Raw genomic sequence first — 25,838 nt, forward strand, 5'->3', positions numbered from 1 at the left:
GAACGTGAGCGACTTCTGTTTGCGGTGCTTGTGTTTTTTGTTCTATATTTTCTAGTGTGAAATGTGTCCTTGGACGCGATTACACGTTTCGAGCTAAACTATGTCTCCAAATGCCATTTTTGCATATTGGAAAATTATACATAAATTTGTTTAATTTTCATTAAAAATTCAAATTATGTGAATTTTGCACACCTGGGCCTGAACGTGTAGGAATAGCCAGAGGATCAATCTAGCCGAATGTTTCTAGTTTTGACCTTTTATTTAATAAACCTTTAAAGGGTAGACTCTGTACTCTTGGCTCCATTCAAATAACTCAGTTACCTCAACTGAATGATAACGCCTGGAAGCAGTGGTTTATAAAAATGAAAGCCGAGGACTGGAAAACTGTGCCCCCCTTAGAGGGACTCATCTGGTAACCGTATGATTGAGGAAGGGGTGCATTGGGGAAAGACTCCGAAGTGGGGATCCTAGTAGAGGGGAGCAGCAGGGAACCTAGCGCTGTGAATAAATTAGAAAGCAGGGCTGAAGGTAATATTGAAGAGTGTACTTGGGTCTGATCAACAGCCTAGGACAGTAATTCCCCATGCTACAACACTTCTGCTGACTGACACGTTTGCTGTTATCTGACTCTTTCATCTTTACATTTATCCTGTTCTGCAGAGAGCTGGAGAACAGGTGGATGCTATGTACATCCTCTCGGGACCCGGGGCTTCTGGAAGCATAAACGTATCTAGGGGCCAGATGTAGGAAGTAGTTTGCACGTCGCAAACAGCGAATTTCACTGTTGGCGACGTGCAAACTGCTCTTTGCAATGCACAAAACCCGTTTTGCGATTTGGTAACCTGGTTACCGAATCGCAAAACAGATTTGCGAGTCACAAAACCCAACGTACCTACATCTGGCCCTAGGTTCGAGTGAAAGCCTGTTTTGCGTTACACCTTTTTGCAGCATTTGAGGCTTTTCGGCAGCATTCTGATTGTTCTCGTGCTTGATGCTGTTGGATTAAGTTTTTGTGTACCTTAAATTAGAATCTCTTGTCACAACACTGCAAAGAATGAGGGACCTTTCGAACACCAAATTTGGAAATTAGCATTTGAAGAAGTTTGAGTTTACATTATACCACTTTGTATCTTTTTCTACACACAAATACATTTGTATCAAAACATTAAGAAACGAGCAAAGGAGGCAGGGTGATGATTTAATCAAGATTAGTTTATTTATAATACAAAATGTAGTCAATAGTGAACCATTTATTGATTTAATTAACACTCTTTGATGACGTGGACTGCTTTCACACCTGCATAACTTTGTTTCCAGGTATTGTGGCTCGAAGACTATTCTGCAAGGGGTTTCGAAGAAAAATGAGTCTTAGGTAGAATAGGTTAATATCAACATTTGTTATGTCAATGGGTAGACATTTGAATAGGATGAAGCATTATATAAAAGCAAAGTATTGTTATAATAATTTAGGAAGGGGCTATGTCAAAGAATAAGGGCGAGAGGTTGGCAGCCATTCATACTTGTACCTCCATACAGCAATCTCTCCAACACTTACCACTAACACATGCATACATCACAGTCCGATACTTCAGACTCCATTTATAGCAAAGTGCTTTCAGGTTGCTAAGCACATGGTGTTGCCATCAAAGAACACTCTCACCTTCGGTCTTCCGTATCACCCCTTAAAGGGGCTATACTTTTGGGTTTCATAATTCTGCAGTGTACAGTCCATCACCCCCAACCAAATTTCCACTGCATCAAAAAGACACAAATGTAATAATCTATTGTTTGTCTCTCCTACTGATCTCCTAATTGTATATATTTTTCTTAACAGTTTACCATCATTTAATTTGATCTGCCTGTCAACAAGACATTTAAAGGTAGGATTAAGTGTGTTTTATTCGTGCAAATGAAGCGAAATGGGACAAGGTCCTTTCAGTGACTTTGGTGGTTGTCAACCTATGAGCACCCTTCCATCTCCTGAAGTGACCGCAACCTGCTTCTCCAAGTTGTTTTATGCAGAGACCACAGCCCATCATGGCAGAGGTGAAACCCCCGTGACTATGGCAAGTCAGCAGGTTCCCTTTGCCGCTGATCGGTGTTCCACAAATAGGACACAAAGCAGGTATGCTATTCAGAAACTGCTAACTACACTTGTGACACATCAAGCATGGCTTGCCAGCAGATTGTTACGGAAGAGTCTGATTGAGATGAGGAAGAAAAAAAGATAAAAGCTGCTACAAAATCTTTAAAAATATATAACATTGACTTCATTTTAATGAAGCACAGTGTGAAAATAGCAGGCTCCAGGCTGTACCAATCAAGGAGAACTGGCAAGGGTTGGAACTCCCTTAGGGGAAAGGAACCTGTGTACGCCTTGACATATGTGCAGTACTAGCCGCTCACCGCTCTAAACCAGAAGCCCTTCCATATCCCACCACTAGGTGGCAAGGGACTCAAAGGCTGAGCGTAGGAGAGATTTAGGAGAGTGGAGTACTGCATGCATTGTTGCAACTAGAGTGTGCAGGGTTTAAATGATTCAGGGCCTGATTTAGATCTTGGCAGAAAGGGTTACTGAGTCACAAACGTGAGGTATATCCTGTCCACCGTATTACAATTCCATTATATGCTATGTAAAACGTAATACAGAGGACGGAATAACCTTCTCCTTTGTGACAGAGCAACCTGTCCACCAAGATCTAAGTCACGCTCTCTGTTCTTAATATCACCCTGGTGGCCAGAATATATGGAGCCACAGTTACTGCTCCAGAAAGTCTATATTTAAAATCGAACCCTATATCATATGGTAGAATACTATGTATGTGCTAGAATGCAAAATGCACACTTAAGTAAATGTTTTAATAGTTTAGCATTGGGTTAAAGGCCATTACTCTACCGAGTCATGTGTTGGCAGTTCTGTTTCCAAAATGGGACATTTTTCCACAGGCATGGGCATTTTAAAGTCCAGAGGGGCTGGGGTGAGACAACCATATGTGAGGCAAAGGTGGTTAGCTGACACGTTCCACTAAACCCTCCCAGCCTTTCAGAAGTACAGGCCAGTGAGAAAATTCTACAATTTATTTATAAATCAACAGCTTATCTGCCTCCACTTAAACATGAGTTGAAAATAAGAACAATTGAAGTTTTGTTTTTTTTCTCCTGGTTTCATCACTTGCACAACAGCATCCTGGGTGATTATTCACAACTGACTTCTGAATAAGAAGAAGGAAGAAGATGGTACAGTGCATCGAGGGGAGCACTTGTGCACAACACTCAGGTCTTCTGCATCTAATTGTAATATTGGTTATCTTGACATTTCACCATTACTAATCCCATTTCACTGGTACCTGTAAACATTCTGATTCACTCGGGGCTGTTTCCTCTGATCTTAAGGAAGGACACTGATACACAATATGTTCATATATTTTTTATCACCTCCAAATCCACTGAAATGTTGATGTGTGTAGTCATCACGTAAATAGAAAGAAATGTGTGTACCCTTTACTGGTGCATTTGTGTGGTTAATAACTCATGAAAATAGGTATGCAGGCATCTATTGTATGTCAGAATATTGAAGTAAAAAATATCTACTGCAGAATATCAACTACCACCATCATCAGCGTAATTAAATATAAGTGGGTAGTTCCTATTCTTAACTGCATATCTGTTTATTTTAACAATATATATTGACAGGGTGGAGTTAAGGAAAAAAAAACTACACTTACAAATATATACCTGCAACTTCACAATATACTGGTAGTCAATATTCTGAAGTACGTTACCTTGTAGAGTGATATTGTGGTAGTATGCCTCGCCCACACTATCCCAAAAATAGGTCACAGTTAAATTCTCCTCAACTTCACCCCTTCATAGCCTATAATGAGACTTTTCTGCACTTGAACTGAATTTCAACAATTCCGATAATATAGTGGGTAAAACAATGAAACAAGGCACCTGTAGCAAGTAACATTAAAAAAAACATTCCCCATGACACCTCACACCCAGCCAATCCCAAAACCGAATTTGCAGATATACACATTTTCACTGTAATTGATTTAGACTGTGTACCAGGTCAGGATGCTGTTGTCTGTGTCATACCGGGCTGTCTCAGTTACGTCCACTATGTAGATCTCACGTGCCCTGCTACCTAGCTCTTGTGCCACACCTTTATTACCTAGGTACACCTCTGCTCTCTCCCATGACTGCACAATGGAGACAGACTTTGGACCCATGAACTGGAGTGGGACTTAGAACAAACCCAGGCTCCAGCGCAAGACCTCTTACTCTATCTCCAACTGCGCGGGCTCCTTGCCAACCGCTGCCCCTCTCTGGCAAGGTTGGGTGGGTCTGTGAATCATGGCTCCCCATTCGCCTTCTCAGGTGTAGACTTGGCCAGTGCGATCAACGGCATTACCAGACAGTATTAGACGGGAATAGCTAGATCTAACCTTGCCTGGTAAGACGCCGATCAACAGGCAACTGAGTTTGAAGGCAATTACAATCCGCCTCATTGGGAAGGGTATAGCAGGGAGTGTGAAGAAAAGCAGACAATTGGAGGAAAATCGTTTGGCCAACATCAATTCACTTTCAACAGGTTGGAATTAAATCATGGTTTGGAACAAATTGGTCCTGGATAATGCACGCAAGAAAACCAAAGTTCGGAATGAGCAGGCACAAAAATGGATTGTCTCACTATTTGCATATTCTGCTATTTCCAACGCTTTTTTTGTAACAATCTACATACGTCCATTTCTCTTTTTTAGTTAAAGATTTTTTGTTTTTACTTTGCAGTTGTGTTTGATATATTTGTTGAAGCAAATGTTATCACTTGTCCCCCTGCCAAGCTGGGAAGCATCGAAACTCTTACCTGTTTACATAAAGAGAAGAAACTGAAAAATAATACAGAAAAACCCTCTGGTGCCTCTCTTAGGACCTTTTTTTCTACCATCCCCATCTGTTGTCTGCTGCACTCCCCTGAGCATCTTTTTATCTCACGCATGAACCTCTATCTAGATGTGATGAGCCCCACCACCCAAACCCTTCTCTCCCCGTTCCTGGACAGCCACTACACTTCAGCAGCTATTTGTACCTGATCACTGTGCAATACATATATATAATATAATAATATAATATATATATATTGTACTGAGATCCTTAGAGTTGCCATACGGTGACTAAACGGTAAACAAACCAAATATATTAATTAAACTGTAGACATAATTCAAGGGTACGTACAGTGGCCATACTGGGACACGCAAAACATTAGACTGCAAGAGTTCTGCAGGCATAGAATGAAAGCGCAGGCATAGGAAAATATCCATCTTATCCAGTGGAGTTAAGGAGAGGAGGGGTCAGGTGAGGTGAGACTAGGTAGTGCCCTAAAATGGCTACTCTTACATCAGTGTGTCTGGTGGCAGGGCAGCTGTTCTAGGTCATTATCTTTCCTTGACACTGCTTGTACTTAACCTGGATCTCACAAGAGTATTTTGCTTTGCCTGGCCCTGCCCCCTGCTTCTGCGGAGCAGGCAGAGGTGGCGAATTGTCTGACCCAAAATAGATGCAAAACCTACACTATCACTTGGGCGTAGTGTTTAATTGTTTATTTGGTTTATTAATAAAACACACATATTCTGCCATAATGCAGCACTCAGGCCATAGGAACAATTAATAGACGGAAAGAGATTAGTTACACAATGGTACGAATAGCTACAGTGGAAAGTCCTTGATTTGTTACTTCTGTCCTTTATTGCTTGTTTCACATTGTAGTCTTCAGTTCTGGACAATTCTGAAAGCCCTGGGAGTGCCATAGTCACCCCACTAATGGAGTTTGACCAGATGTAGAAGTGTCATGGAACTGCGACTGTCAGGGAGGGTAACATGAAATAGTTTGGAGTAAGTGGTCTTACATGATGACAGTAAAAAGTTACTGACTTCTAAAATGGGTTTTCTAATATGCTAAAAGCAGATTTTCCTTTGCAAATTTCAAATTTTAGAGTAGGTGACCGAAAATCTTCTGTGTACATCTAGTCCCCTGAGTGTATGTGCTCAAAGGTCATATACCATTATATCTGATATGTTGTGTCGCCCACTCTCCAGCTCAGCCCCTCCTTGCTCACAACTTAGCTGGCCCTGCGTTTGAAGTCCTTCCACATGGGTGTAGCTCAGGTATGTTATTTTGTTTCACTGCTGAGTGTGTAAACAAGAGTACACTGGACTACACCTTATATAACAAATATATTTAAGTGCTGTCTTGTTGTCCATTGGGAATACCCCCTTCTCCCCCCAAGTCGGTCTTCAGCTTCTCACTGTGGACCTCACTGTGAAAATCCGAGTTTTTGGATGGGCCTGCCATATTCAGGCAAACAAAGGGCAAACCTGTTTATGGGTTGAAAAGACTAACAGCCTGATTTAAGAGGTCCTAGCGCCACCTTAGCATAATTTTTTTGGCACTTAGGGGGCGCTTAAGTGGCTTTTTACACGCAACATATTTACAAAGTGGAGCAAAGCATGCATTTTGCCACTTTGTAAACCCTTGTGGCACATTATACCTGTGCCAGACATAATGTATGCAAAGGGTGGGGGGGGGCGTTTCTTCGTTAGAGGAGGGCAAAAAATGGCGCAGATTTCCTTGCACCATTTTTTGGCACTTTTAACACATGCTCAGAGCAGGTGTTAAAAGGGGGCGTGCCATTGAATACAATGAGCTCCTATGTACTCTGCAGGAGTACCGCCAAAATGTTGAAAGCACTCCTGTTAAGTACATCAATAGCTTCATGAATTCTGAGGCTATTGCCCCTTACCCTGCGCCATGGTGCGGGGTATTTTAAATACGGCCCACACATGGTGGTGGTAGTAGGGCGCAAGGAAAGTGGCGCTGCACTAAGTACAGCACCACTTTTCTTAGATCAGCCCCTAAGAACTGGAAGTGCCAAGGACTCTTCAAATATGTTCTCGCCAAGTACCCACTTGCCATTTTCCTCTGCGATCTGCACAATGGAAAAAAGATCACCCAGTAGGAAGTGATGGGCTATGGATACAGACTTCACCCTACTATTAATGAACAGCAAATTCAAGATGTGAATTTGTCTCTATTTTTCACTTCTTTTGCCAATGGAAGCGGAGCTGTTGTCTGATGTAACATTATTCGAACAGAACTGTTTTCAAACTTTGGAAGTAGTAAGCAGTACTTCTTCGTTTATCGCTGCAACCTGATTTAGGCATCAAATAGAAGGACTGCAGCTGCAACATGGCATGTGAAATTTGGATGACATAGTTTGGCAAGACCCAAAATAGCATTGGAAAAGAAAGAGCTCACCATAATCCATATGCACGCAATAAGAAGTCATAGTAAAATAAAACACAGATGAAGGTGGGGGGGGGGTGAGAAGTAGGTTATGGGGAAGTGTGTATATCAATGGTTGAGATAACACACATTGGTCAACCAATTTCAACACATCCGTATTAATATTTATCACTATAAGTAGTTATAAACTGCACTGCATCCGGGCACCAGCTTCCTTTCCTTCATGTTGTGCTGCCGACAAGTGTCTGTCAACTGCAGTGTTTCTTCTTCCTCTTTGAGTCATGCTGGTGACAGATAATTGTTGTGCACGAGGTATCTCTTCTGATGAACGATGAGGATGGGTACATCCTTTGAACATCGTTACCAGACAGTGTTAGAGAAGTGTTATAATATCCAGCACTGTCTAGTAAGATGTCCACAGGAGACCAAAACCTTCTGGGCAGTCGACATTGCGCCCCCCGATTCGTGATCTTCCTGCTTCCCATTTCACTGGATCAGCTTCAGCTTAATAACCTGCCATATACTCAGCACCAGTCTCCTCCAAGCAACAGTACTCATTATGAAGGAAGGAGAAGAGTAAAGTATGAAAGAAAAATGTGGTAAGCATAAGACAGGCTAGAAAAAAGTTCTAATAAGAGTGTAACGCTGAATATTAACAGGATATTATATGTAGCAACCTCACTACTTGTGAATAGAGCACCACTTTGAGTGCATCTGTAGCCTATACGAGGAGAGAATACATTAATTCATTTTTTAGTATAATACACACATATTTAACTAAATCATGTCTGGGAGCTACCAATTTTGGCAGCACGAGGAAATGAGACACAAGGAAATAAAGTGATATGCCCAATGGCATACCTTTTAGTCAAGTTGGATTGTACGAATTAAAGCCCAGGTCACCTGACTGCATGGTATGCAATTTGATCACTAGAGTTGCCTTCACCAGAAGATATGTGGTCTAGTAGCTATGTTGTTATAAGGAGACTTGATTAATAAAGGAAAATTCTCCATTGTGATCTAATGGGACCTGGAAAAACAGGTAATCTGTTTGGGATCCACCATAATTGGGAGTGGTTTGAAATGGGTAACCCACATGTGCTATTAAGTGCTCTACAAAAACGGGACCCTAAAATTTATCGAAATCTGGGATTATTTATTTTTTTAAATCATAACACTTTATGTGTTTTACCACCTAGGGAATAGCTAACACTTAGATACCTTTAATAGGGCTCTATAGGTTAGGATTTTAATCATTGTTTTTCCAGATTATCCTAGGGAAACATAACAATTTTTGGTCTGAATAGCATGCTGTCAATAGTTCTTATTCGGCTAATAGGATTTCAATAGCATGCATATGAGTTTGTTCATGATCTTTGGTCTGTCTGAGCCTGTGGCAGCTTAAGAGGATTTCGGTGCTGAGAAGATGAATGCATTTGGTACTCCCAGGTCTGGAGCACATTCCAGTCCCAGGTAGAATTGAATTTATGCAAAAGATGGAAAATGAAGACTTGCTTTGCTTAACAGACTATTGAGAGTGGGGCATCTGTCATTAAGGCTTTGATGCTCCATAAAAGGTGTGTGAAATTTTGCTATGGGTGATTATGAGCAGAGGTAGCATGCACCATGTCTGTGTTATTTTATGTTTCAACAATTGTCAGATGCAGAGCTGCAGCTGTCTGTCAGGCTTTGCTTTTGGGAGACACATCCATCAGAGACTGGAGGGTGCCATTCTTAATAATTATTTACAGTTTAATCAGTTGTCTGTATTTTACAAAAATGGAGTAGAGACTTCCTGTCTTATGTCTGGGTGAGTAAGAAACCACAAAGACCAAGGGAATGCATTGCTAGTTTAAAATCACTCAACAAAAAATAAGGGGAACCTTTGAAATGTTAAATATTACCAAAGATAAAAAATAGAAAGAGTTGAGACAGTTAAAGACATACCGAGTGATTAGGTCCGACCTGGCTACAATTCTGCAATTGTGGAAAAAATGTAAGACTTAGGCTGAAGAACCAGGATAAAAGAGTTCTCATTCTGGTCCCCACTTGATCACTTTGTGTGATCCTGAATAATTATTTTGATATCATTGTGTCTCATTCCCGTCATCCACAATTATTTGGACCATTCATAGATATGCTAACCACCAGTATAAAAATAAAGGCCTTTCCCACAAGGCTTTCTGGATCTCAGTCACAATCTACTTTTTCTCGGACTCCACACTTTTTTTAATTTTATTCACTGTATACCTTGAGCATAAAAAGGTGTGAAAGCGTGCTAGAATGATGTACAATCGAAACAGGGCACAGATTAAAGTGCTTCATATCACAACATTAAAAAAACAGGAAAATGCTAAAAGATAGTAATACCTTCCCGGGGGTGGTCTTCAGAGTTCGCATTTGGTATTTTTCTTGGCAGGATGTCGTGGTAGGTAAATGGTTGCTGTTCAGCGTGGTCCATGTCGCTTGTGAGATGCCACAATCATCATTACCAGGCAGTATTAGAAACAGACACGACATCCAATGCTGCCCAGTAAGATGGCAATAGCACCCCAATAATCTGTGAGCTGGCATCGGTCCATGTAGTCTTATGGGGAGGGATTGTGGAATGGCAAGAGAGAGAAAGAAATACCAGAACAGAAATAGTCAGCAGTTCTTGCATTTTTTGTTTCTAGCTGTATACCGTGTCAGGTATACCCTAAATAGTGTTCTTTAATAGGGCACCAACAGTTACAGAAGTCATATACCTCATGCCTCCATATTCCCTAAGGAAATATACCTTGACACTGAAGAACATCAGATTCTGCAGGTTTTTCCTGGCTTCTCACGAAGCTATTGATAGAGGGAGCAGGATTGAGACAAATAGGTCTGTGACTGATATGGTGCATTAGATATCATGTGGTCACACACAAGAAGAAGGAATTATTTCAATTTCAAACGCATACTATGCCTACACCAGGAGGGTGGAAACACAATCAGAGCAACAACCTACGTCGGTGTCTGGCAAAATAAGTTTAGAAAACTCAGCAAATTTTTGCTAAGACAAATTGAGAGCACAGAATCCTGAAACTCTTTAAAAACAACAGCAAAAAATGAACAAACCCTTTACAATGACTCCTTCAACGACCTGTGTGACCGAGGTGTACACCACCTGCTGTTTAAAGCTCTCAAGAGCCTAAAGTTTACTAAGGTGAGATTTGAAGACCTTAGCCCAAAGTTAACGTTTTAATCACAAAATGATGATTCTCAAGGATGAGGCTCCACTTAAAGTCAATGGCACTACGGAAAAAGTCAAGGGGGAGACTCTACTGAAATGTGTAAGAATCACAGTTAATGCAGATGACTTGAGATATATCAAAGTTTGTATTAGTTTACAATTTTATTATATTTATATGACTGGAGAGTTATTAAAATGAAATTTGGAGAAAACAAATTATTTGGCTTTATTAGTTTGGCAGGAGACTGATATTCCCCAGCTGCCATAAACCTGCACTAGGCGATTGGCTGTCATTTTTCTGAGGCAGAACTTCCTGCAATGACAAATCACAGCAGTGGTTCAGAGGATTCTGTCAACCATGACTTTTCATTTTAAGGGGTGGATCTGATCTAGCAAGCAATGATCTACTTTGTCCTGTACTGTCTTATGCAGCGTGGTCATGCCCTGGTAGTCGAACACAGCTTTCTCTCCCATTAAATTATTTTAGAAAGTAATTTGAAGGTCACGGCATGTGTTGAATTCAATAACACATTGAGGGCCATTTGGGGGGTTAATATGGAGAGCCCACCCAAAGTGATTCAAGTCAAATGCAACATCATGGAACAATAATAACGAAGGTGGCAACTATCATTCTTTGAGGTCACATTTTAGCAGCAGAGAGTTTCCAGCATTTCCACCGCTTGATGCACAAAAAAGCCCCAAGTCACAGCTCTGGTGGCATTTTGTTCTCTCTCAGATCACTACCTTCCACTTCTTTTTTAGATCCGCCTCGGCACCAGAGTGTCAGGAATGGCTGGCTGTATAGGAAGAGCACAGGATGTACCACTTATGTCTGACATTTCAGGACCTACACACACGGTGGAGCGGAAGCACACTGGCCACAACAATGGCCTCATAAACTATCATGGAGTCTCACTCCTGAGAATCATGGTTTCTCTTTTTGAGTATTACATTTTGGATCAAAACTCCTCGGATGACACAGTGCAATGAGATAGGCCTCTAAAATGGCTAGGGTGCCTTCACGATTCAACTATATCAACTACATTACCTGTAACGTAGGTATGCTTTGTAACCTGACCGCACACATGTCCATAAATACATGATAAGGTTCTATTCTCTCAAAAAGGGCTTTTATTATAAATTAAGTATCCGAAAAGCAGAATCCAGGTACAGTCACATGTATGTCAAACATTCAATGAGTCTGTCCCAGGTCTAGCAATCTCTTGGAGGTAGCAACCTCTAGGAAATATCCTGGACTTCACTTTAAGCACATCCACCTCCTCTTTTCAACGGGCCTCATTTGAGCTCCGTTAAACAACTTTGTATCTTTGAATTGGGTGTATTTGCCTCCGCTGTCCTCAACACAATTTTCTGTATAGGAAACAACCACATCTGAATCCACCTTGTCTACAATGACATCCACCCCCTCGTGCTTCTCGCACTCACTTCCTCACATTAGAAAGCTGCCACCTGTCCTGACTTGTCCTGAATACTCTGCTTCCCCAACTAATTAGCAGATTCGATGCCACGGTTGGTTGAGCACCAGCTGCAGAGATCACTATGAGACCTGCAGGTCACAGGTTGAAAACTAGCTCCCGTTAACCCGCCCTTTCATCTATCCAAACCCAGTAAAATGACTGCCATTTAATTGGTTATTGACAACAATTTTGTAAGCACTAGCAGGGAAACGTTGGTTGATTGTATGTGCTTCTTAAATGTTCATCAATATTATTATTACTATTATTGATGAACGATCAACTCAGCTCCTACCTGGGTGGGTGACCTGTATAATGTCGTGGGCTAAAGAAAGCGTTTAAATTAAAAAGATTACTTATTACATGCATTGCCATCCTCTAGCCTGAAATACAGGCCACAATGCTAATTTACATGCAAGTATTACAACTTGATCCAGGTGAGACCTCAACCTGCCATAACTCTTCCGTGCCACAGGCTTTAATGTGGTTACTCTCGTGCTCCTCCCGGGATATAAAACGCTGAAAGGTACATCCTAACATCATGGTTTAAAGAAAAAAAAAAGAAAGAAAAAAGAGAGACTGAATCCTGGCTAGGAGTCTTTTGTGAAACAGGAGAGAGTAGAAGCTTGGCGCCACAATCTGTGCTTACACAATGGGCCCAGTATTTGAGACAGAATCTGCCGTAAAGATACTTACTGCACTGCAGCATCCCTGAGAGCATTCCTGTCCTGTGTCCTGCCTGCATATCCCTAAACCGCAAGCCTGCTGACAGATCCTGCCCGCACGCCAACTTGCATATTGGTTTGCTGTTGTTGTTGTCCTGAGCTGCTTCACAGAGTCTCTGCCAATGATCCTCCATTTTGTTTCGTGGCTGGGGGAAGAAGGCCGCAAAATGGCCTCTGTTTGTTTCCTACACGGGTGGAGGCAAGAAACGAGAGAGGAGGGGGCACGGCAGGGACATCAAAACAATCTCACCTTTACTGTTCTGTCAGGCTTTCGCAGGGCTATAAATCAGCACTCCACGAATTAAAAATAATAATATTAATACTCCCCTCCCCTGATTTTCCCTTTTTATGGAGGAAGTTTCATGTTATGCAAATAATAATGTTCAGTCTAATTATTATGTTTTAACTTGCCTTAAAATGTGCTCCATTCCAACATTCCTTAAGCATTTTAAACCTAAAATATTAATGTTTTCGACAGTAATGTTTCCAGGTGTGCATTGTTACTATTTGATAACTTTTTTCTGGCACAGTGAACCGAGCAGTGCAGTTCCTATGATCTTCCTTTATATTGTTTGTTGGCGAAAACTCAGCAAGTTATGATTACAGCAGAAAAAATAGAGATTTTGAGACGGTTCTCAATGTGAACCAGAAGCAGTGCCCGTTTCATCTGAAAGATATAGGATTACTAATTCTTGGTGGGGCAACTCATTTTAAATTGGACAGAAATCAGCATCCTTTGAAAAAATGTGACATTAGCATGAAAGAATTCTGTGACTAATCACTTCCTTTTAAATTTACATCTCCACGTATCAAGCAGCCGTACCATGTAAATTAATATATATATAGAACTGCACATTTTCTGCTAACAATGAAGGTATGGCTAGTAATAGTTGATAAAAATCACTGAAGGGTTTATTATTATCTGCAAGTAAAATATATGAAAGGTAATCAGTAGTGGGTAGTAGTTTATTTCACTTTGAAATTTGGACAATGTAATTAAATACGGAATTGCAGCCGGTTACTTTGTCCAAGCACCACCATTTATTAGTAAACTACTGCATACGCCTAGTTAAGATTATAATTGACACCTTTCTTATATTTGAGCATAACAGACTTAGAGCATTGGCCCCACCCAACAGTCAGTTGTTAATTTTAACTCCATATAGCAATCTATTATTAAAATCTTAGCCCAGCCCAGCACTTTGTTATTTGAGTCTTATTCCTACCCACACTCATTGAGGCTTTGGCCACATTAATTGATCACGTTGTGGACTTTTTTTCTGGACTGTCTTCTCTGCCCTCCTCCGTCTACTGTGAATTGGCTTCTTCCGCGGCCTGTAATTGGTCATGTAACCCCATTCTCAGTTTTAGCTTTGGTGAAAGAAGATGTTCATGCAGTAAGAGGAGCAGCGGAATTGGTTTTAATGAAGCCCCTTTATGTAATCGGATTCCTTTCTCAGCTCAGACATTAGTTAATGAAGAAATGCATGAATGGGCTGATGACTGACTTTATGGGGTGTTGAATGAATATATGATTGAATGAAGGAGTGAAGGAATGCATAGGTTATATGAGAGAAGGAGTGAAATGAGTGACTGAATACATACGTGAAGGAGTGCCAAAGGAATGACTAAATGAAAGGATGAATGAATATATTAAAAAATAGTGAATGAATGAATGGGCGGATAAATGGTGAATGACCACGGGGAAGGGATTACAAATTTAAATACTATCCTCATCCTTATTTTGGCCCTCGATGGAAAAAGCTTCGAAACAGAAAGTTGGTGAGCATCAAAGACAATGTTGAGGTGGAATCTAAAGGAACAGTATTGCACAGGTATTCTGATACTTTTTCATATTACATGGGTAAGGTCTAATTTATTGAAAAAACGTTTTTTTTCCAGTGTCCCGCAAAAACGAAAATCCTCTTGATGTTTGAAGGTCCCTGTGGCAAAGGAGTATTTGGAAGGCCTTAGCTGGGCACCAACATGGCAATAAAGTCACAGTTATATGCCCTATGCCTCCCACAGATCAACCTTAACTTACTTTGGAGTGAAATAAATGCACTTTCAGTCCACGACTGATATTACAACATAGAGGGATTGCGGAAGAGGGCGGGCAGTCACCTGTAAAAGAGGCTTAGTGAAAAACATTGCTAGGGACCGGAAATTGGGGGACATCCACATGAGCATGTGGAGGTCCCCCAAATTCTGATCAGAGGCCTCATTGGGAAATCACATGCTTTCACCATATGCCTTGTGCTTCTGGCAGGCATTAATATTGTCTATTCTGTTTTAAAAGTTCAAATGCAGACGTGCACATGTGCGAAAGAGGCAAAATAATATTATGGCCTGTGTAGCCATAACCTCAGTGTCAGCCTACGTTGTCTTGACCGCACTTAGTAAACGTAAAGCAGGTGTAACCTCTCAATCTATGCCCCAGTATACATTCGGTTTCCACGACGTTTGTGGGATGACAGCCCAAGAAACAAGATTGACAAGCACTAAAATGTATTCAAAGATGGCCGCCGTTCTGTTTAACATCCTGGTTTGAAGGTTCCTTATTGTGTACTTTCATCTCTTGGTGACAAGACAGCCAGAGCAGCAGAGAAGGTGCTTCACTGACTTCTGAAAGTGACCGCTGGTGAAGACAGACGAATTACGCGTTGGTATCGTCCATCACAGAATGTTACACTCCATCAGGTGGGTGGTTGGTCAGATCCCAGGATCCTCCGTTCCCATGCAAAATGGCAAGGCAAACCTAGGGAACGTCCAGTGCCTGCTCGGCATTCAAAGCATTTCTGAGCCCCATAAAGGTATGTAACTGGAGAAATATGCTTGGCGAGGTTAAGGGTCAGGACGGAGGTCGGGAAGCCCTGGAGGCATGCAGGTTTTATGTAGCATGACCTGTTGAATTCCAGGTGGTTCAGGAGGAGGCAAATAGATCTATTCCGAGTTTCTCGGAGGTCACCCCTTATAAATTCAGCTAGAGCTGCAGGGAGGACTTAATCACACATTTTATTTATTTTGTAACTGATTCAATTGTGTCTTGTTGGGAAATCACTTGTTTTTACAGCATAGCAGTTTGCCTTTCTTTTGTCAGATGTGGAAAGCGACCTTTATGCGTTTCCCGGGAATGCTCTCAAACTGTACGTTGTTTCCTTTTAAAATTATTAATATTAACAGGTAATATTGCGCTCAGCACAATACGAGTTGGCTCAGGGAGCATCAAACCTGTGATCTTAACGTCACACACAGGCCACCGAGCTGTCTCACAGCAGCCCAGTGCACTCGCGCTCGCTGCAAGGCACGTGATGCCAATGTCCCCAATAGAATGCTAAGTTTATGTTTAGTAGCGGCGCCTTGAAATAAACTGATTTTTAGCCCAGGATGTTTGGCACAGCGTTTTGCACCTTTTCACTGGGAAGAGGATCCTGTGTGACTGCAGATCCTGCTCGAGATCAATTAGAACTATCAAGAGAGACCATTAAAAGTGTTTGGCCAGCCTTTTGAGAGTGTGCAGCCCTGGCCCCTCCTTTCAGAGGACAGCAAAGGTTCAATCCTGCCCATGCTTAAGGCCGCTGTGCTTTATATCGCAGACCGCACTGCACACTCTGAGCTCAGTCTGAGAAACCCGCGTGCTGGTCACGCCATCGTTCAAAACTCTTGTGGTCCTTGATTTTTTTTTGTTTTTTTATTAAATACTTATGAAGTATTAAATACAATGTAAGCCCACCGCCGAGCAATGGTGTCTCTCTTTATCCACTGAAAAGGGTAAGTGACAGTTATCTAGACTCCAGGGTCCAAACAGAAACACTCAAGTGTTTTGGTCTAAAATATGATATTTACTTTTCTGATAATTATCCCCTGGTTTGAGACTTCATTCATTTACCAGGCACTGAAGCAGGCAAAGAGTGACACCTTCCTAAAGTAGGAGGCCTGTCCAGAAAGGACAGTCCATTATTTTTTTGTGCGGCCTTTGACACTTAGCAACAAGAGCCCATTACATGCTCTGTTGACATTGACACGTCCGAGAGTGACACCCTATTCAAATGTATGGGGACATTGTATTGGCAAAGGGGGCCAGCTTATCTAAGATTGCTAGGCCAATGAGGCTGACAAGAAGTTACCACCCATCAAATTCTTCTGGGCCTTTTAGGCTGGCGAGGCGTGGCAGATCATCAAACTCTCTGGTACCAATGAGGCTGGTGAGGAGTGACAGCACATTACAATCCTCTGGGCCATTGAGGCTGGCAGGGAGTGGTGGCACATCAAAGTCTGATAGGCCCATAAGGCTAGCAGGAAACAGTGGCACATCAAAGTCTGGCTGGGCCCATGAGGCTAGCGAGGACTGGCAGCACATCAAAGTCTGCTGGGCCTATGAAGCCAGCGAGGTGTGGCAGCACATCAAAATCTGCTGGGCCCACAAGGCTGATGAGGTGTGAGTCTTCAGTAAAGTATATGGGAACACTGAGGCTTCAGGTTGATCGTATTTTAAGACTGTGGGATCAGTGAGGCCCCATTGCAGCGGTTTCAGTCATGCCCTAAATAGACTACCACTTTAAGTGAGAGAGGATGTTACTGAGCTCCTGTTGGCTAATTCCTTCTTTAGTATGTCAGCATCAAATGTCAACCTGGAGGCCACCAAGAGCCAACCCTGACAAAAAAGCTATTGGTGAAATAGGCTTACTAGGAACTAAGTGGCACCCCACCACCAACTGATCACAAAGGGTCCCCCCGAGGAACAGCTGGATGGTGATGACGTGTGGTCACCAATGGCTTGGGTTGTGTCCAAGGGGTGGCCTTCCACGCCGTCACTCCCTCCAGTTTTATATCTCATCATCTTCGCCAAGTCTTGCTATTTGCAAAATATTAACATTAAGCAGCACACGCACATTGTAATCTGATATAGAGTAATTTTCTCTGTTTTTAAACACCTTCCCATGTGTCTGCTTTCAGAAGACGTTTAAATCCAAACGATTAATTATTAATCAATCTGGAACAGCTAGTGTAAATGTTGATATCAAAAGATCACTGTGTTGAGATAGAAGGGTATGATAATTGTGCATATCATACGTGGCCAGTTTCAATGTGACCCGTAAAATGAGGTAGCAAAATTCTATCATTGAAATTAGTGTTTTTTTAATTATGATTAACCTTTGTTTGAATCATGTACGCTTTCTTGTGAGCCTTGTGTTCACATCTTGCCCTAACCGGCCAGGTGGTTCATGAAACCTTTACTGTTTTATGTAAAAATAAAATTGAAAGGCGTTTCTGGTTTTCTGACGTTTTATGCGTAAAGAGGCTTTTGTAAGCCTGCTTGCTCTTGGGACTCGTCAACCCGCCCTAGATTCCTTCAGAAATGTGTGTTTTCTGGATCATGCTACGTGAACTGGCAAGCGCCAATTCAGGAGCACTGCAATGGCCACCATAGTCTTAAAGCCTTTTAGGCTATCAGATTAAAGTGGTTTGTGAATTAGGAAAGACAGTTTGCAGTTATAAAATATGTTACATCACACAAACCATCTCAGCCAGTCAGATTTAACTTCTAATTCAGATCGTGATTCACAAATCAGTTCACTAATGGGAAATAAAACTTTTGTTCTTCCTTCCACAAACATGCCAACAGACCTGATTCAGGCGGGAGACTCCAGATTTGTGAAGCCAAACATGACTTTATTTTGTCTGTCTCTCACCTAAAATTGCCTATACATCAATGGAAGCCAATGGGGGAAATGTGTTTATTTTTCATCATAATCTCCCACTTTGCTGTTCTAAAACATGTCCATGCCAAAAGTAACCACTGTTCCCAATCAGTTGACACAACATTTTAGTGGATTAATCTAAGGCAGAGGTCTTCAATCTGGGGGGCAGGCCCACCTAACGGGGCCTCAAGTGATACCAGGGGGGGGGGGGGGGCGGCGCCAGACTCTGGCCAAAAGAAACATTATACAGATAACAGGCCTTTATTTTAAGCAGAATCATGTTATTGCATTTCTTAAAGGGTAACAGTACTTAACTGCAATGTTTGAATAGGTCTAGACATATTTAAACATTGCCATCTTTATAAAACAATAGTAAAAAATTCTCAGGCGGGCCCCAATGATTTTAATTTTTCAACTAGGGGGCAAGGCATTAAACATTTTGGAGACCACTGATCTAAGGTGTATTTTTTTTTTTTTACTATTCCGGGTTTTAGGTGCTTTATAGTTTATGGCAAATTGACACAGCTCAGAGGTACCAATTTTATTGACGGAAGAATAAAAAGGCTATGGGCCTGATTTAGAACTTGGCAGAGGGGAATACTCAGTCACAAATGTGACTGGTACCCCATCAGCCATATTATATTCTATAGAGATTGTAATATGGCGGACGGGTTATCAGTGACATTTTTGACGTAGTAGTCCATTCACCAAGTTCTAAATCAGGCCCTTTGTCGGTCCACCTGAGATTTGAGTTGGTAGCCTTTGGGTAACTTGCAAACATCTCCGGCAGGTGCAAAGCTGATTTACTAGTTCTTGTGCGACTTCCTACTTCTACAAAAGCACCCTTCCCCCAAGGCATGACGCACAACATTTCACTACACACTAGGCCGAGTTTTACTAACTTAATGCAGGAATAAACCGCTCTTTTATTTAAAAAAACAAAAGTTGTGCATCAGTGCTGTTGATCGTGACATGGGCCACAAAAACAAGCCAAATAACCTCCAAGATAACGATTACTCAACTGCATTTATTTACTAATAGGAACCAAAGAAATGTGTGTTAAAAGGTTTTATCAAACAGTGTCATTCATAACCACTACTATGTTGAAAGCTATCTTAACCTACTGCTCTGATAGCCCTGCAAGTCCCCGTGGGGATACCTTTAAACACACACTAGAAATGTAACACTGCTTCGAAAATGTATATATTTTATCATTAAATCATTTACAATTATTTTTAAAATGCATTTGGTACAACAGAAAACACAACTAAGTCCCTTACCTCTAATATCTTTGCTTTTAAAAATCTGTTAACTTCCTTAACCTTTGTGAGACCTCACTTGTTGCCTTTTATAAGAGAGAAGAGTGAGTTTCCATTGATTGCAGTCACCTTCGGGAGTCACCACACTCTACGGCCCCCCTGGTCACAAACTAGGCCTCACATTCCCACTTTCAGGTTCTGATGACATCAGTACTTCAGCCACCATCCCTGTGATTTAAAATGTCTTCAGAATCCAATGCTCGACAATCTGAAAAGCTGCGCCTGCACCAGAGTAGTTCACGCCTTAAAAGCACAGTTCAAAGACACGTTTCCAAGACTTTACGTGCCGCTCAGACTCAGCCTCCCGGATTTTTTTTCTACAACTTTCTGGCCGTATTTTTGCGTGCGCTTACGCACTCGGCGTGCTTTATACTGGACCAGTGCGAAATATACTAAGCGTATTTTGCTGCAGAATGTCCTTATTGCCCTACAGGCCACGCACAGCGTCTTCCATCTTGACAACTTCTACTGTGAATGCTAAAACAGGAGTTTGCATGATTTGCAATTGCATTTATATCTGATTAAAAAATTACCCAGTATGTTATGCCTGAGTAATATTACAACATTCTAAGTATGCAGGTGCAAGTGTCACTTTCCTCTGCCACAACATACAGTCACCAGTCCTTTCCTGTCACCGCAGGTCCCTGGTTTTAAACAAACGCATTCTTTAAAAGCCAACGTTTCACAAACTGGGGTCCCACCTAGAATTTGATCTAATCTCTGCCATACACACAGGACAAAGGGCCAGAGATAACAAGCCAGAAAGTCTTGAATGGGGGTGGAGGACACGGGAGCAGCGAGGCACACACAAGGAAACCCACAATCGTTCCGCTTCTCCTAGGAGCCCGTCAACCGTTGCAGAAAGCGATCCATTCACGTCGGCCATTACTTACTGAACAACAAGCATGCTTTTGATCGAGGCCTAAAACGAACTCCCTTCTGTCCTCCACTCTCAAATAGCGTTGCTTTCTTTTCAGTGTCAAATTTGGGACATGGTAACCTGCTGTCAAATATTGCCTTAAAAGGTCACCAGCTGACAGCTGTCTGACTGAGTGACCATGGCGGTGGGACATCGCCTTCTCCGACGTGCGCGGACTACCAAAAAGCCTGGGAACCTACACTGGATTAGTTATAAGGCCCAACATGCTGGAGGGACGAATAATACATAATCGAAAAACACAAACATTAACCACCAGCTCGAAGCCTTCGCCAGCCCCTTCCTGGTTCCACGTCAGCCTCCCTGCTTCTTCCATAACTACGGCAGCTTAACCCTATCCAAGCAACGCTGCTACAAGATCTAATTACACCAGTGCTCAAGTTTTCCCCACACTGCAACAATGAACCCACATGAAACTAAAGCAACATTAAAACTGGTAGTTCATCTACACCAGGCTGTAAGCAACAACTGATTTGTACTTCTTTAAAAACTTACATTCATCTAAGCTCATGAAAATGCCGCCATTTACCCTCCACGTTCACTCTCTCTTGGCTGAGAATAGTGTGGCTGTCCCAAAGTTATAGACTTTAACATCTATTCATCTTACCAGCCTAACAATGAGACCATTAATTTATCTTACAACGCAATGGAGCTCCCAAGTTACTGCCACCCCCTAGAAACAATAATGCTGCCAATGTATGGGCACAGAGAAACGCCATTAAAAACAAGCTCACCCCAGGAAATGTTATGCAGAGTACTCTCTTTCTCGTACAAGATAGTACCTGCCGCAGTGAGTAGGACGCGAGGAGGAACCTTAGTTTGTGACCAGAGAATGCAGAGAAGAGACACCAGGTGGAAGTGAGATATAAAGAGACAGAACAAAGGTAAAGACAGCAGGTAGAAGCAGTCTAGACTGGGGAAAGTAGAGTAAATGAAGTGAGGCGTGAGGAACTGGGAGCGGAGAGAAAAAAGTTGCAACTTCCACCTTACCGTTGAGTTCACACAGGAAGAGACTGCCCATCTATGGTGCTCACTTCACCGGTGCTCCTATGGTATGCCTTCCATGTGGCGCACTCTCTGGTTACACTCCGTTCCCACAACTCGTGAGACCTACCCAACCGCCGTGTCCGGAACACAAGTCTCATCTAGTTAATCATCAGCGCTACTACCAATGTGGAGGCCTTGAGGAAGGAATGACCAAGCAAGCGAGTGAGGAACCTGGGACTTGAAGTCAAGCCCCTCCTCCTTTCAGAGACCAGCAATTATCTCATCTACCTGCCCTACCTTGCAGTCTGTGCCCGCCCCTCCTTGCCTCCTCCTACACCCCCCCCCTCCCACCCCACTGGCTGACGAGGCTGTAAAAGGTTCCCTCAGACTCGAACAATGATCAGGTATCCATGCAAGGCCTCAGACTAGGCCTGCGCAGCCCCCAGGCAGGGCTACCTCGGAGAGGAATGTGGCTGGGGCAGGAACATCTAACCTGTTAGTTAAGCTGCAGGGCCCAGCCTTGATCAATAGTCAGTCAGGCGCAGAACAAAGCCTGTGAAACCCTAGCCTTTATCTGCAAGGCTTCCTGATAAGCCCCACCCGCACCTGAGAGAACAAGCAGCCTCCTTTATACAGGGAAAAGCTCGATTTCTGCCTGTCCCCCGCCCTCTGCGTGCCCCCTTTACCCACAACCCATTTAAGAGTTACTGAATATGTGCATTGCGCATGGCACACTGGCATGGGCAAAGGCCCCCGGTGCCAGTTAACGCTGATTCGGCAATAGGGGCTTTGGAAAATTCCCAACAAGCTGGCGCCTCTGAGAGTCTTGCAAGGCGGGCTCAAACCCTTGTCAGGCAGAGCTTGAACTCTTACTGACTCTGCCCCCGCCCTACCAGGCTTCAGTGGCACATGTTTGCTTGGCATTGTCCCGATTTTCATTAGGATAGTGCTTGGTTGTGCCTAGGCCACACAAGTCGTATAGTTACCTCAACCGGCCACTGTTTTCGCCAACAATGTATACCTTCTCGCCCCTAGCTTTGAAAAATAGGTTACTGGCGACGAAAACAACCTGTTCTGTAATACAGCTTCCCCGACGGCACACAACAGCGGCCGCTCGCACTAAACAAACATGGACAAAACGCACAGACCAATGCACACACTGCCTGTTTAAGTCAGAAACCTTAGACTCTAGCAGTAGGCACTTCAAATCAATAAACAACTAAATCCATCAACAGGCCCAGCACAAGCCTAAAGGGACCTACAGCTTCAAAAACAGTTTTGCAGTCTCCACTGTTCCACAAAATAACCAACCGTACACGTCACCCTTGTGCCTACGTGTACAGCATAGCCAGCTAAATACATTTAAACATTCTGTATTACAAATGAGAGCCATCTGTTATATATCTACACACACGTGTGTGTGTGAATTGTAATATGGAATGCTAATGCGATATTAAAGTAAATCACAAAAGGGACACGGTAAAGCACTACTCAAATCTAAATACAGCACAAGGAAAACAGTATAATGATTTCCTTCCCGCTCTGAATCAATATGGTATACACAATCTACACACATCACTAGACAGTATAACATCACATGTGTGTAACTATGCAAAGAGAGAAAACGCTGAGCAATTCACTCACAAGCTTATGGACTACCACTCACTGAGCAGTGAAATCAATGAGATGCTGCTAAGTATAATTATGCATACAGATCTCCATATATTTTCTATACGTAGATAGGTATATGTGTGCTTGTGTATATGTACACACACATGTGTACACATATACATACACACATACAATATATATATATATAAACACTTTGTATGTATATATGTACACACTCGCAAATATAAGTAAGTATACACACAATTATGCTGAAATGTGTATTATATAGAAACACAATGTATGTATATAGAAATAGACTTCATATGAGTTATACAGTTTACATTAATCAAACTGATTTAACCAAAAATACTAAAAATAGAAACAGTATTTTGTCCCAAAAATTATTTTACAAGATATTTCATACTTCCTCAGGCCTCGGATTTCACCCCACATTATCTCTTGCGGCTATTTTGTGTACTCTCTTCCCACCATTAACCCCTACACTACAGCGCCATGCTTCCAGATGTATGTTTTGTGTTTTAGAAGCACATTTATATTTGTGGATTTCCATCTGTTGCAGAAAGGGATTATGCAAATAATTGTCAGACAATAGCCAACAGTTCCTGGGTGGGAAGTAGGGCATTCCTGTTTTTTTTTATTTTACATTTTTTACCGTTTACTTCCCTGAACCCTCGTTGTGTTACTCTTTCGGAGCCCGTGGCTGGAAGAATAATACTGTGTGCTTCCAAAACAGCCCTCCGCGGCCGGGCCCTCGCCCTTCTTGTTGTGTCAACACCGCTCGGAGGACCACTCAGGACCTGTCAGGGCTGGGCCCGAAATGTTCAAATGACAGGAGAGAGGGCAGGGGGACCCGAGGGGGGTTGCTGCCGCCACCCTCCCCACCACGCGCTCCATGCGCCTTTCAGACGGCGCTGACTATATCTTTTTGAACAGATAACTGTTCTGTCTGGGGGCTTCACAAGTAAGGGCAGGTCTGTGGTGGCGTCCCGACTACCCTTGGACGAAAGAATGTTAACGCTGGAGCAGCGGACAGGCAATTCCTACCACGGCCCCCTCGACCTCAGTCCCAACTGGAACAGGCAGCGAACCTCACATTTTTAACGCAAAGACCCTCATTGGCTTTCTATAAATTCTCGCTGTCTCGGTTGCTTACTACTTTCTGCCCCAAAAAAGGCATCTGAAGTGCATTTAAATTCCAAAAGGACACAAAATGGAAATCCCAGCAATGCTGTCTGACTGCGAGGTTTCATTGGCTTTCTATAAATTCTCGCTGTCTGGGTTGCTTACAACTTTCTGCCCCCAAAAAGACATTTGAAATATATTTAAATACCAGAGTTAATAATACATATTATTGTAAAATTGTCAAGGACAAAGATGAAGAACAAATCATTGACTTTCTATTCAATACCTTCTTTTACCCAGTCTTATTCTTTACTTTTTTTAAATGGAAACAATCTTTGCCTGTTGTTAGCAAGCAAACCCAGTTACATATTTTTAGGTATGTGGACAAGATTTTGTGGACTTCTGAAAATTGTTTAAAATTAAGAAGATCAAATCTTTGGGACTAAGCAGATGAACTCTAAACAAGTTGCATTGTATTTGCTTTTTCCATAACCACACAAACGGCCTTCTCCCCAGCCTCCACACTGACAACACACTCATCTTACAAGCAACCCAGTCTTCTTTCACTCAGCCTATAGCTTCTGTTCGTCAGGCTTCCTTATCGCGTGCACAAATCCTCCCGCCCCAACTAGTTTTGCTATTTCTGCCCTCAAGGTTTGAATTTGTATGCCCTCGCCGCTCCTCAGCCACTGAATCTTCAAGTAACTAGATACAATTCACACAATTTCCTTCACGCCAAAGAAAAAAATAGTACAAGATGAATGGCCAACCGTGTTTTTCTTGAAATATTCAAATGAGACAGAAGCGGTGGTGACGACTGATACCAAAAGCTCGTCTTTGAGAAGTCTCCACCAACAACCACAATACCTGGAAACTATGCTGTGCGCAGGCGTGAAGGAACCAGCATTTGTGAAACTTCTGCGCAGGGTCAGCCTAAGCCGGTTTCCAAAGGGAGACGCCATCATCCTTCAGCGGGGAGGCAGAGAGACGGGTGAAACTGTTTGCTCTATAGGGATAGGGCTGTTCTGAAGTCTTCCGATCTCTTAGACGTCTTGACGAAGAACAATCTTTTTGGAGAGTGGTGTTGGGGGAGTCCTGGCAGGTAATGCTGGGAAATAAACATACAGGAAGGGGGCTGCAACACTGTTACATTGAGTCGTTGAGAGAACCAAACGAAGAGGGAGGGAAATATTTGAAGAAAGAAGTATAAAAACAACTGGGCAAAGTCGTTGACTTGTCCGTCTTCTTCGGAGCCCCTGGCGCGAAGCAGCCTATTCAAGCTGGAAAAGGAGAAGAGGCAGGGAAGGTCTCGGGGCTCGTCTTACATGTAGCTTCTTAGCCCCGCCCCACACAGGTGTATTCATCACAGTGGACCAATCCCTTCACCTCTAGCCACAGACAGGTGTGTCCTTCCCCATA

General features: G+C 42.5%; 1 long non-coding RNA gene across 1 annotated transcript; it reads right to left on the minus strand.

Annotated features, from left to right (window-relative positions):
• Positions 1-1,191: 1,191 nt before the first annotated feature.
• Positions 1,192-25,693, minus strand: LOC138301058 (uncharacterized). Its single transcript, XR_011205055.1, has 2 exons — positions 25,287-25,693; positions 1,192-1,339 (listed from the first exon to the last, which is right to left on the minus strand). It is a non-coding gene; the product is annotated as an uncharacterized lncRNA (long non-coding RNA).
• Positions 25,694-25,838: the final 145 nt, after the last annotated feature.

The sequence above is a fragment of the Pleurodeles waltl genome, chromosome 6, assembly GCF_031143425.1.
Source record: "Pleurodeles waltl isolate 20211129_DDA chromosome 6, aPleWal1.hap1.20221129, whole genome shotgun sequence".
NCBI lineage: Eukaryota > Metazoa > Chordata > Amphibia > Caudata > Salamandridae > Pleurodeles > Pleurodeles waltl.